Genomic DNA, 10,381 nt, shown 5'->3' on the forward strand with positions numbered 1-10,381 from the left:
GTGCGATATATGACATGCGGTTCACTCGGATGAACTGTTTGCATTGAGACATGAGAACAAAAATGGTTCAAATGAACAAGATGTGTGTGATACGAGGCAAACAGGTCTATAATCGGAAACGTATGCGAAGACCGATGGCAACACAGGCGATTACTGCTAACAAGCCATGTGTGTTGTGAGAAAACGATTGCTGGTATACAATTGTGAGTGATTGACGAAAACATCACCGACGGGTTCCATTGTTTAGTCCGTGTGCGATGTGATTTTGTTTGTCCGCACAACATCTACGCTCTGTCTACAGAGCATCAGCATATACACTTAAAAAGACAGCATTGCATAACCAAATCAAGCATAAAATTACACAAGTGACTACACACATAACATTTTCACACACCAAAGTAAGCAATTACATGCATACTAAAGTAGGAGAAACGAGGATCTAATCATCTACTTATTGTTGCGACAACGCTTGCCATTGCTCTGCTTCCGGCTGGATCCCTGGCCATTTTGGGGAAGGAGGCACTTCCTCATGTCAACGATCCGCTTGTACATGTCGTAGCTCGTGTACGCCTCCTTGGTCGCGTACATGACGTGAGCTTTGTCAAGTTTCTCCATCCAGGCTGAGTGCCAGGCACGCTTGTCCTTGTTGCACGAATCCTTCATGTCTCTGTAGTAGGGGTCGATGATGGCCCCGGCGAGGTGAACCAGTGAGTCCTTCTCATGCTCCTTGCTGCCCTAGATCTTGTATTGGCCCTGGATGTCGACAAGATTTTGGCAGGCGATGCCCGAACTCTCGAGCGCCTTTACATCGTTGGTGATGTCCATCATAGCGAACATGTAGTGGGGTTGTTGACAAACCTGGTGAAACGCTCACAAGGCCTTGTGGCCAGGAAGTAGTGGTAGACGAGGACGTGGTGGCGCACACACATCTGGGCGACGGTGACCTTAGGACGAGACCCGACACGAGCGCAGGTGTACCCGAGGTTGAACCCGACCACCATGTACTTCTCCTTGGCAAGAAACAGCTCCATGATGTGGATGGAGTGCTCCACCCAGACCGGGTCGTTGGTGTACACCACCGAGAGGTCCATGAACCTTCTGTGGGTGTCCACCACGGCACGCATGGTGAACTGCTGCTCGTCGTTGACAGCCGCTCGGAGCGCCATTGGAGCCGCGCAGGATACCCTCTAAGAATTTCTCATGGTGGGTGTGCTTCTTGCAATGGTGGGGGCGTGATCGAAAGGTTGAAGAGACACAAGGGTAGGTTAAATGGCTGCTGTAATAAATGGGGGCCGCCTGGCCTATAATCGTCTCGTCTTGTCACGACGTTCATAGCGAAGGATTCCAGAATCCAGTGCACGCTTGACAACACTGCACCGCATGCGTTGGCTCAAAGAGGCGCCAAATGTATCGTCGGTGAGCCTGTTCCCGCACTGTTTACCATGCAAGATTCCCGCCCGGCTAGTTTGGCCACGCGTCGGCTAGAAGAGGGACAAATCATGGACGTTTATTGGCAAAAAGCTTTGTAAAAATGAAGTGTGTGGAGTGACTTCAGTCATAAGTTTACCCTTGGGTGAAGAGGTCAAAGTTACACAGAAGGGTGATTATGGACACTCGAGTGCGATAATTAATTCTGCGCTCTACAGTGCACACGGCGGAAGAAACCAACTGTGTGCAATAATGTCGAAGATCGCAGTCGAGTTAGCTATACAGATCGTGTGCTATGAGATCGATAAGGTAAACTGATTCAAGAATGGTTAATAAAATCTAAGACCATTGCATATTAAGGTCAAAATAGTGCTAGCAATATACGAGTCCCATACGATGCCATTTCAACGATTGTACCACAAAAGCTCGAAATGTTACAAGGTTCAAATTCCAGAGTTATATGGCTCAAATTCGAAGATTACAAGGTTCAAACTGATATTAGAAATGAAATTCAGCTCATCAGCTGCAAACGCTCGCGCTGATCCGCTGAACATGGTTATCAGAGCGGTTCAAACTAATGTCACCGCTTCTAAGTCTGGTTTCGAAACCTCACAATTTTTGCAAATGGGCCAGCCACTGAGAAGCCATGTATGGGGTTGACACGATGGCTTCCGATTACTGTGTCATCTGAAGTTCCAAAATGAAATTCAGCATCTTTGGAGCCTACTCCATTCTGCCGCAGGCGCCGGCGCTGATCAACAAACCATTCATTTTTGCGAAATAAATGTAGGGAAAACCTCATTTCCTTCAGCACCCTTGCTCTGAGAACAAAGAACCTGGCGAATATAATCTCCGATAAGGTCCCTCAGTAGGAGTTCAAAGTAATTTCTGAGATATGCAGATCTAGGCATTCGACGTGATTGTTATATTGTATCACATTATCCACCACTGGGCCTAATCTTATCTGCAAAAGAAGAAAACGTGTTGGTGCCTACATGCAGTTTTCAACATTACTACAGGCCTATTTGGTTTGTAGGATTTCTAAAATGCACTAACATGCCATCTTCGATCTGACATGATTAACATGGGCATTAGATTACATTCTAGAAAAATGTAGCCTTCTTCACAAGAGGTTGGAGTGGATGAAAATGTCCCTAAGAAAACTAGTACAGATGAATCCAAAGGAGAAATGCTTATTGATTGTAACCATATGGATCAAGCAACCAATATGGGGGGGGGCATGTATGTACTAAAATCCTCCAAAAGAACCTTCAGAAATCATAGTACATTGTCAATGTAAACTTGGAAAAAGGTGTCACAAATTGAACTCCCTTATGGTTAACATTAAACAGGAAAGGAACATCACCTCAATATATAGCTTCTCCAGGCACGGAAAGCATCTCAGGAAACTAACAACTTGCTCCAGGTCGGGGCCGATAGATTCTAGTGCCAAGACCTCCACTGTGCGCAGTTTCGGGATCAAGCTTGTCGGAATCATTTTCTGAATGACAAACTAACAAACATCTTTAAAATTAGAAATAATGTTAATTTGTAGAAGGAGAGGTAGAAGGAAGCTATTGTATGATACGTCTCCAACGCATCTATAATTTTTGATTGCTCCATGCTATATTATCTACTGTTTTGGACATTATTGGGCTTTATTATACACTTTTATATTATTTTTGGGACTAACCTATTAACCGGAGGCCCAGCCCAGAATTGCTGTTTTTTTTTGCCTATTTTAGGTTTTCGAAGAAAAGGAATATCAAACGGAGTCCAAACGGAATGAAACTTCGGGAACGTGAATTTTGGAACGAACAGGATCCAGGAGACTTGGACCCTACACCAAGCAACCAACAGGGAGGCCACGAGGTAGGGGCGTGCCTACCCCCCCAGGCGCGCCCTCCACCCTCGTGGGCCCCTTGTTGCTCCACCGACGTACTTCTTCCTCCTATATATACCTACATACCCCCAAACGATCAAAGACGGAGCCAAAACCCTAATTCCACCGCTGTAACTTTCTGTATCCACGAGATACAATCCTGGGGCCTGTTCCGGAGCTCCGCCGGAGGGGGCATCGATCACGAGGGCTTCTACATCAACACCATAGCCTCTCCGATGAAGTGTGAGTAGTTTACCTCAGACCTACGGGTCCATAGTTATTAGCAAGATGGCTTCTTCTTTTTGGATCTCAATACAAAGTTCTCCCCCTCTCTTGTGGAGATCTATTCAATGTAATCTTCTTTTGCAGTGTGTTTGTTGAGACCGATGAATTGTGGGTTTATGATCAAGTTTATCTATGAACAATATTTGAATCTTCTCTGAATTATTTTATGTATGATTGGTTATCTTTGCAAGTCTCTTCGAATTATCAGTTTGGCTTGGCCTACAAGATTAATCTTTCTTGCAATGGGAGAAGTGCTTAGCTTTGGGTTCAATCTTGCGGTGTCCTTTCCCAGTGACAATAGGGGCAGCAAGGCACGTATTGTATTGTAGCCATCGAGGATAACAAGATGGTTTTTTTATCATATTGCATGAATTTATCCCTCTACATCATGTCATCTTGCTTAAGGCGTTACTCTGTTCTTATGAACTTAATACTCTAGATGTATGCTGGATAGCGGTCGATGTGTGGAGTAATTGTAGTAGATGCAGACAGGAGTCGGGCTACTTGTCTTGGACGTGATGCATATATACATGATCATACCTAGATATTCTCATAACTATGCTCAATTCTGTCAATTGCTCAACAGTAATTTGTTCACCTACCGTAGAATACCTATGCTCATGAGAGAAGCCACTAGTGAAACCTATGGCCCCTGGGTCTATCTTCATCATATTAATCTTCCAATACTTAGTTCTTTTCATTGCCTTTTATTTTACTTTGCATCTTTATCATAAAAATACCAAAAATATTATCTTATCATATCTATCAGATCTCACTCTCGTAAGTGACCGTGTAGGTGAAAGTGCGTTACATCGACTAGAGGGGGGTGAATAGGCGATTTTTATGAAAGTCTTCAAAACATGGAAGTTTCGAAGACAAACGATAGAAATAAACCTATTACCATGCAGCGGAAGGTAGACTACACTAGGCAAGCCATAGTCAAGTATTCAAGTGAGAGCACAATGACTAATAGCAGCAATGCAGTAAGGATCAGGTAGGAAGATATTATGAAGCCAAACAGAACACGCAGTCACTTAGTGAAGACAAAAGATAGTGCAATCATACAATGACTTCACAAGGAGTAACAGTAAGTAGAGGGACGGGAAGGATGAAACCAATGACTTCACATGGAGCTTTCGTTGTCGCAGTAGAGTGGCACTTGCTTCAGATGAATGCCATAGTCCTTGAGTGTTTGCTTCATCCACAGAAGCTGAGCGCAGCAAGATCCAGCAGCAATGTATTCAGATTCAGCAGTAGAGAGAGATACACAGTTCTACTTCTTTGAAGACCAACATACAAGTGATCGTCCCAGAAAATGACATGTGCCTGATGTAGACTTGTGATCCACCTTGTCACCAACATAATCAGCATCCGAGAATCCAACCAGATCAAACTCTGAGCCCTTTGGATACCATAATCCTAGAGTTGGGGTGTGAGCCAAATATCGAAGAATTCGCTTCACAGCTAAGTGACGCGACTCCTTTGGTGCCGCTTGAAATCGAGCACACATGCAAACACTAAGCATAATATCTAGCCTAGATGCACATAGATAAAGCAAAGAACCAATCATGGAGCGGTATACCTTTTGATCGAACTCTTTACCATTGTCGTCAGGACCCAGATGATGCTTGGCTGGCATTGGCGTCGTGAAGCCTTTGCAGTCTTGCATACCAAACTTCTTCAGGCAATCTTTGAGATACTTTTCTTGAGATATGAAGATGTCGTTGCGTTGCTGTCGTATTTGAAGACCGAGGAAGAACTTCAGCTCTCCCATCATGGACATCTGATATTGCTCTTGCATCATATATCCAAACTCTTCACTGTACTTCTGATTGGTGCAGCCGAAGATAATGTCATCCACATATATTTGGCACACAAACAGTTCACCATCATATGTGTTCGTGAAGAGAGTGGGGTCTAGGGAACCAGGTATGAAGCCTTTGCTCTTCAGGAAATATTTGAGTGTGTCGTACCAGTTCCGAGGGGCTTGTTTGAGGCCATACAGTGCCTTGTTGAGCTTGTATACCATGTCAGGATGTTTTGGATCTTCAAAGCCAGGCGGTTGTGTAACATACACCTCTTCTTCAATTTTGCCATTGAGAAAGGCGCTCTTCACATCCATTTGATATAGAAGTATGTTATGATGATTTGCATAGGCCAGCAGTATGCTTATGGCTTCAAGTCTAGCCACAGGAGCAAATGTTTCATCGAAGTCAATGCCTTCCACTTGAGTATATCCTTGAGCAACGAGACGAGCTTTGTTTCTGACAACTTGACCATGCTCATCTTGCTTGTTGCGGTATATCCATTTGGTGCCTATTATGTTGTGCTTCCGAGGATCAGGACGCTTAACCAGTTCCCATACATTGTTCAGCTCAAACTGTTGAAGCTCTTCTTGCATAGCTTGAATCCATTTAGGTTCCATGAAGGCTTCTTCAACTTTCTTGGGTTCTGTTATTGAGACGAATGTGAAGTGACCACAAAAATTTGCTAGCTGAGTTGCCCTTGATCGAGTGAGTGGACCTGGTGCATTGATGCTATCAATTATTCTCTCAATCTGCACTTCACTGGCAACGCGAGGATGTACAGGACGAAGATTTTGCTCTTGCTGATCATTGTCGTTGTTAGAGGGATTGTCTTCAGGCTGAGCATTGTCTTCAGGTTGATCAGGTGCGGAGATGATGAGTTCCTCTTCAGGTTGAGCTTCAGAGGGCATTATTTCTCCAGTTCCCATCAGCTTGATTGATTCGCTGGATGGAACTTCATCTAGCACATTTGGCAGGTGTTCTCTTTGTGAACCATTAGTCTCATCAGATCGCACATCCACTGTTTCAACCACTTTATAATGAAAGAGATTGAAGACTCTGTAGGAGTGCGAATCCTTTCCATATCCAAGCATAAAACCCTCATGTGCTTTTGGTGCAAATTTTGAAGTGTGATGTGGATCCTTGATCCAGCACCTGGCGCCAAATACTCTGAAGTAGCTGACATTTGGCTTCTCGCTAGTAAGGAGCTCATAAGATGTCTTGTTCAGAAGCTTGTGAAGATAAACACGATTGATTGTATGGCATGCAGTATCAATGGCTTCAGGCCAGGATTTTCTTGGGGTCTTGTATTCATCTAGCATCGTTCTGGCCATCTCAATGAGTGTTCTGTTCTTGCGTTCGACGACGCCATTCTGCTGTGGCGTGTATGGGGTTGAGAATTCATGTGTGATGCCTAAGGTATCAAGATATGTATCAAGGCCAGTGTTCTTGAATTCAGTGCCATTGTCACTTCTGATGTGCTTTATCTTGGCGCCATAATTGTTCATTGCTCGATTGGCGAAGCGTCTGAAGACATCCTGCACTTTAGTCTTGTCGAGGATTATGTGCACCCAAGTATATCTAGAATAATCATCAACAATAACAAAGCCATAGAGGCAAGCAGTAGTAGTAAGAGTTGAGTAATGAGTGGGACCGAAAAGATCCATGTGGAGCAGTTCGAAGGGCCGAGTGGTTGTCATGATTGTCTTCGAGGGATGTTTGGCCCTCGTCATCTTCCCTGCTTCACAAGCACCGCATAAGTGATCTTTCTTGAACTTGACGCCCTCGATGCCTATGACATGCTTCTTCTTTGCAAGGGTGTGGAGGTTCCTCATGCTGGCATGCCCTAGCCTCCGATGCCAGAGCCAGCATTTTGAAGCCTTTGCTAGAAGACATACGGCAAGTTGTGGTCCTGCTGAGAAATCTACCACGTACAAGTCATCTTTCCGATACCCTTCAAACACTAGAGACTTGTCAGAATCCATTAGAACAAGGCAGCGATATTTTCCAAATATTACGATCATGTTCAAATCGCAAAGCATTGAGACAGACATTAAGTTGAAGCCAAGGGATTCAACAAGCATGACTTTGTCCATGTGTTGATCCTTTGAGATTGCAACTCTACCTAGACCCAATACCTTACTTTTACCAGTGTTAGCAAATGTGATGTGACTCTTGTCGGATGGACGTAAGGTTGAGTCCATAAGAAGGCTTCTTTTGCCAGTCATGTGATTGGTACACCCACTATCAATAATCCATTCTGAAGACGCTAGTGCCGTACCCTACAGTGCAGTTAGGGGGATAGGCTTCACGAAGATAATTGTGAAGCAAAAACATTTGACAAACCAGTGGGTTATGAAAGCTTAGATCCAGATGAGGACTGATAGGGAGAGTAGCAAGCGATTCAGGAACGAAGTACATAGTAAGACCATTCGGGCATTTGATCTTGCGCCCTACAAGATGTTTAAGGTCTCCAGCAATAGCGTCAGACGATTTTGGTTTTCTGCTGGAGACCTTTCCCTGCAAAAGAGAGTTAAGCTTTCTTAGCCACCCACATCTTCAAGGGTGGCTTAGAAGCAATAAGTCTAAGTGCAGCGTCTGAGAATTTTGGCTTTGGAGCCCTAGCAAAAAGTCTTGCAGGCGGACAATAGTACTCATAAGAATACGCAGAATAGTTCTTGGTCTTATGAACATGGCGGTTTGATGAACCGCGCTCATATTCATAGGCCTGAGTATGGTTTCCCTGCAAAACATTTGCGTTAGTGCGACTCAAGTGAGTCCTCTGTCTGTATGAAGCCTTTGGACCGTATGAAGCCTGTGGTCTGAGGTTTGTCTTCTTCACGTGTGGTGTCATGATGACATTCACAGGAAGATTCTCCAGACACTTTTTCGGAACCCAGATCTTCTTCATAGGCGGTCCATTCCTGCAGTTAGTACCAATGTACCTGGCAAACACTTCACCTTTCTGACTCTTAAACAGTTTATAGTTTGCATCAAAGGATTCATCAATGACAACGGGGTTAGCACAAGTGAATCCAGATAGATTGGATGGATCTGCTGAAGGTTCCTTTGCAGCAACCCATGTGGTTTTGGGGTACTGCTCAGGTTTCTAGTAAGAGCCATCAGCATTCATTTTGCTTACGAACCCAACACCCTCTTTCCTAGGGTTTCGGTTCAGGATCTGTCTTTTGAGGACATCACATAGTGTCTGATGCCCTTTGAGACTTTTGTACATCCCTGTTTCAAGCAATATCTTCAACCTAGCATTCTCATCAGCAATAGCAGTGGTATCCTCAGTAGAGGGGTTAGTTCCCACATCAACAGTTGAAGATATTGCAACAGTAGTAGCAGTAGAACATTCAGCAACAGAAGTAGCATTTTCACGCTCAATGCATTTAAGACATGGTGGTTCAAATCCTTCCTGAGCGGAACTGATCTGTTTGGCGCGAAGTGACTCATTTTCTTTTTGAAGATCTTCATGAGCCGCTCTCAATTTCTCAAGATCTTGCTTCCTTTGAAGATAATCATAGGAAAGCTTTTCATGAGTTGTTGAGAGCGTTTCATGACGACTTTCAAGTTCCTCATACTTAACGTGAAGATTTTTTATGTCTTCAATTAAGGACTCAGATCGAGTCATTTCTGCGCCTAACAGATCATCGCTTTTGTCTAACAGTTTGTGAATATGTTCCATGGCTTTCTGTTGTTCAGTTGCAATTTTAGCAAGTGTTTTGTAGCTGGGTTTCGAACCACAATCAGAGTCATCGTCACTTGATGTTTGATAGTGAGTAGTGCATGAGTTTACCTTGGCACCGCGTGCCATGAAGCAGTAGGTAGGAGCAGAGTAGTCCTTGTCATTTGCATCGGTGTCGGTGGTGAAGTCATTGTCTTCAGTGTTGAAGATGGACTTGGCAACGTATGCTGTAGCCAGACTTGCAATGCCAGAATCGGACTCCTCCTCAGACTCCACCTCCGCCTCCTCAGAAGCGGACTCCTCCTCTGAATCCATTTCCTTGCCAACAAATGCACGTGCCTTGCCAGATGAGCTCTTCTTGTGTGATGAAGACTTTGAGGAAGACTTGGAAGAAGACTTTGAGTATTTCTTCTTGTTCTTGTCGTTAGAGTCATATTCCTTGCTCTTCTTCTTCTTTCTGTTCTCATTGTCCCACTGCGGACACTCAGAGATGAAGTGGCTAGTTTTCTTGCACTTGTGGCATGTTTTCTTCTTGTAGTCATGAGCAGAAGCTTCATCATTCCTTGAGCTTGATCATGAAGACTTTCTGAAGCCTTTCTTCTTGGTGAATTTTTGGAACTTCTTCACAAGCATAGCAAGTTCCTTTCCAATGTCTTCAAGATCATCAGAACTGCTGTCAGATTCTTCTTTAGATGAGGAGACAGCTTTTGCCTTCAAGGCACGAGTTCGCCCATAGTTTAGACCGTAGATATCTCTTTTCTCAGAAAGCTGAAACTCATGTGTGTTGAGCCTCTCAAGTATGTCGGACGGATCGAGTGTCTTGAAATCAGGTCGTTCTTGAATCATTAGGGCTAGGGTGTCAAACAAACTGTCAAGTGATCTCAGTAGTGTCTTGATGACTTCATGCTTGGTGATCTTAGTAGTGCCGAGGGCTTGAAGCTCATTTGTGATGTCAGTGAGTCGATCAAACGTGAGCTGGACATTCTCATTGTCATTTCGCTTGAAGCGGTTGAAGAGGTTGCGAAGGACACTAATTCTCTGATCTCTCTGGGTTGAGACGCCTTCGTTGACCTTGGAGAGCCAGTCCCAGACCAGCTTAGATGTTTCCAAAGCACTCACACGGCCATACTGTCCTTTGGTCAGATGACCACAGATGATATTCTTGGCGGAAGAGTCCAGTTGAACAAACTTCTTGACATCAGCAGCAGTGACACCTTCTCCAGCCTTGGGAACGCCGTTCTTGACGACATACCATAGGTCGACGTCAATGGCTTCAAGATGCATGCGCAT

The sequence above is a fragment of the Triticum urartu genome, chromosome 6A, assembly GCF_056163025.1.
Source record: "Triticum urartu cultivar PI428250 chromosome 6A, HENAU_Tu73, whole genome shotgun sequence".
NCBI classification, from domain to species: Eukaryota; Viridiplantae; Streptophyta; class Magnoliopsida; order Poales; family Poaceae; genus Triticum; species Triticum urartu.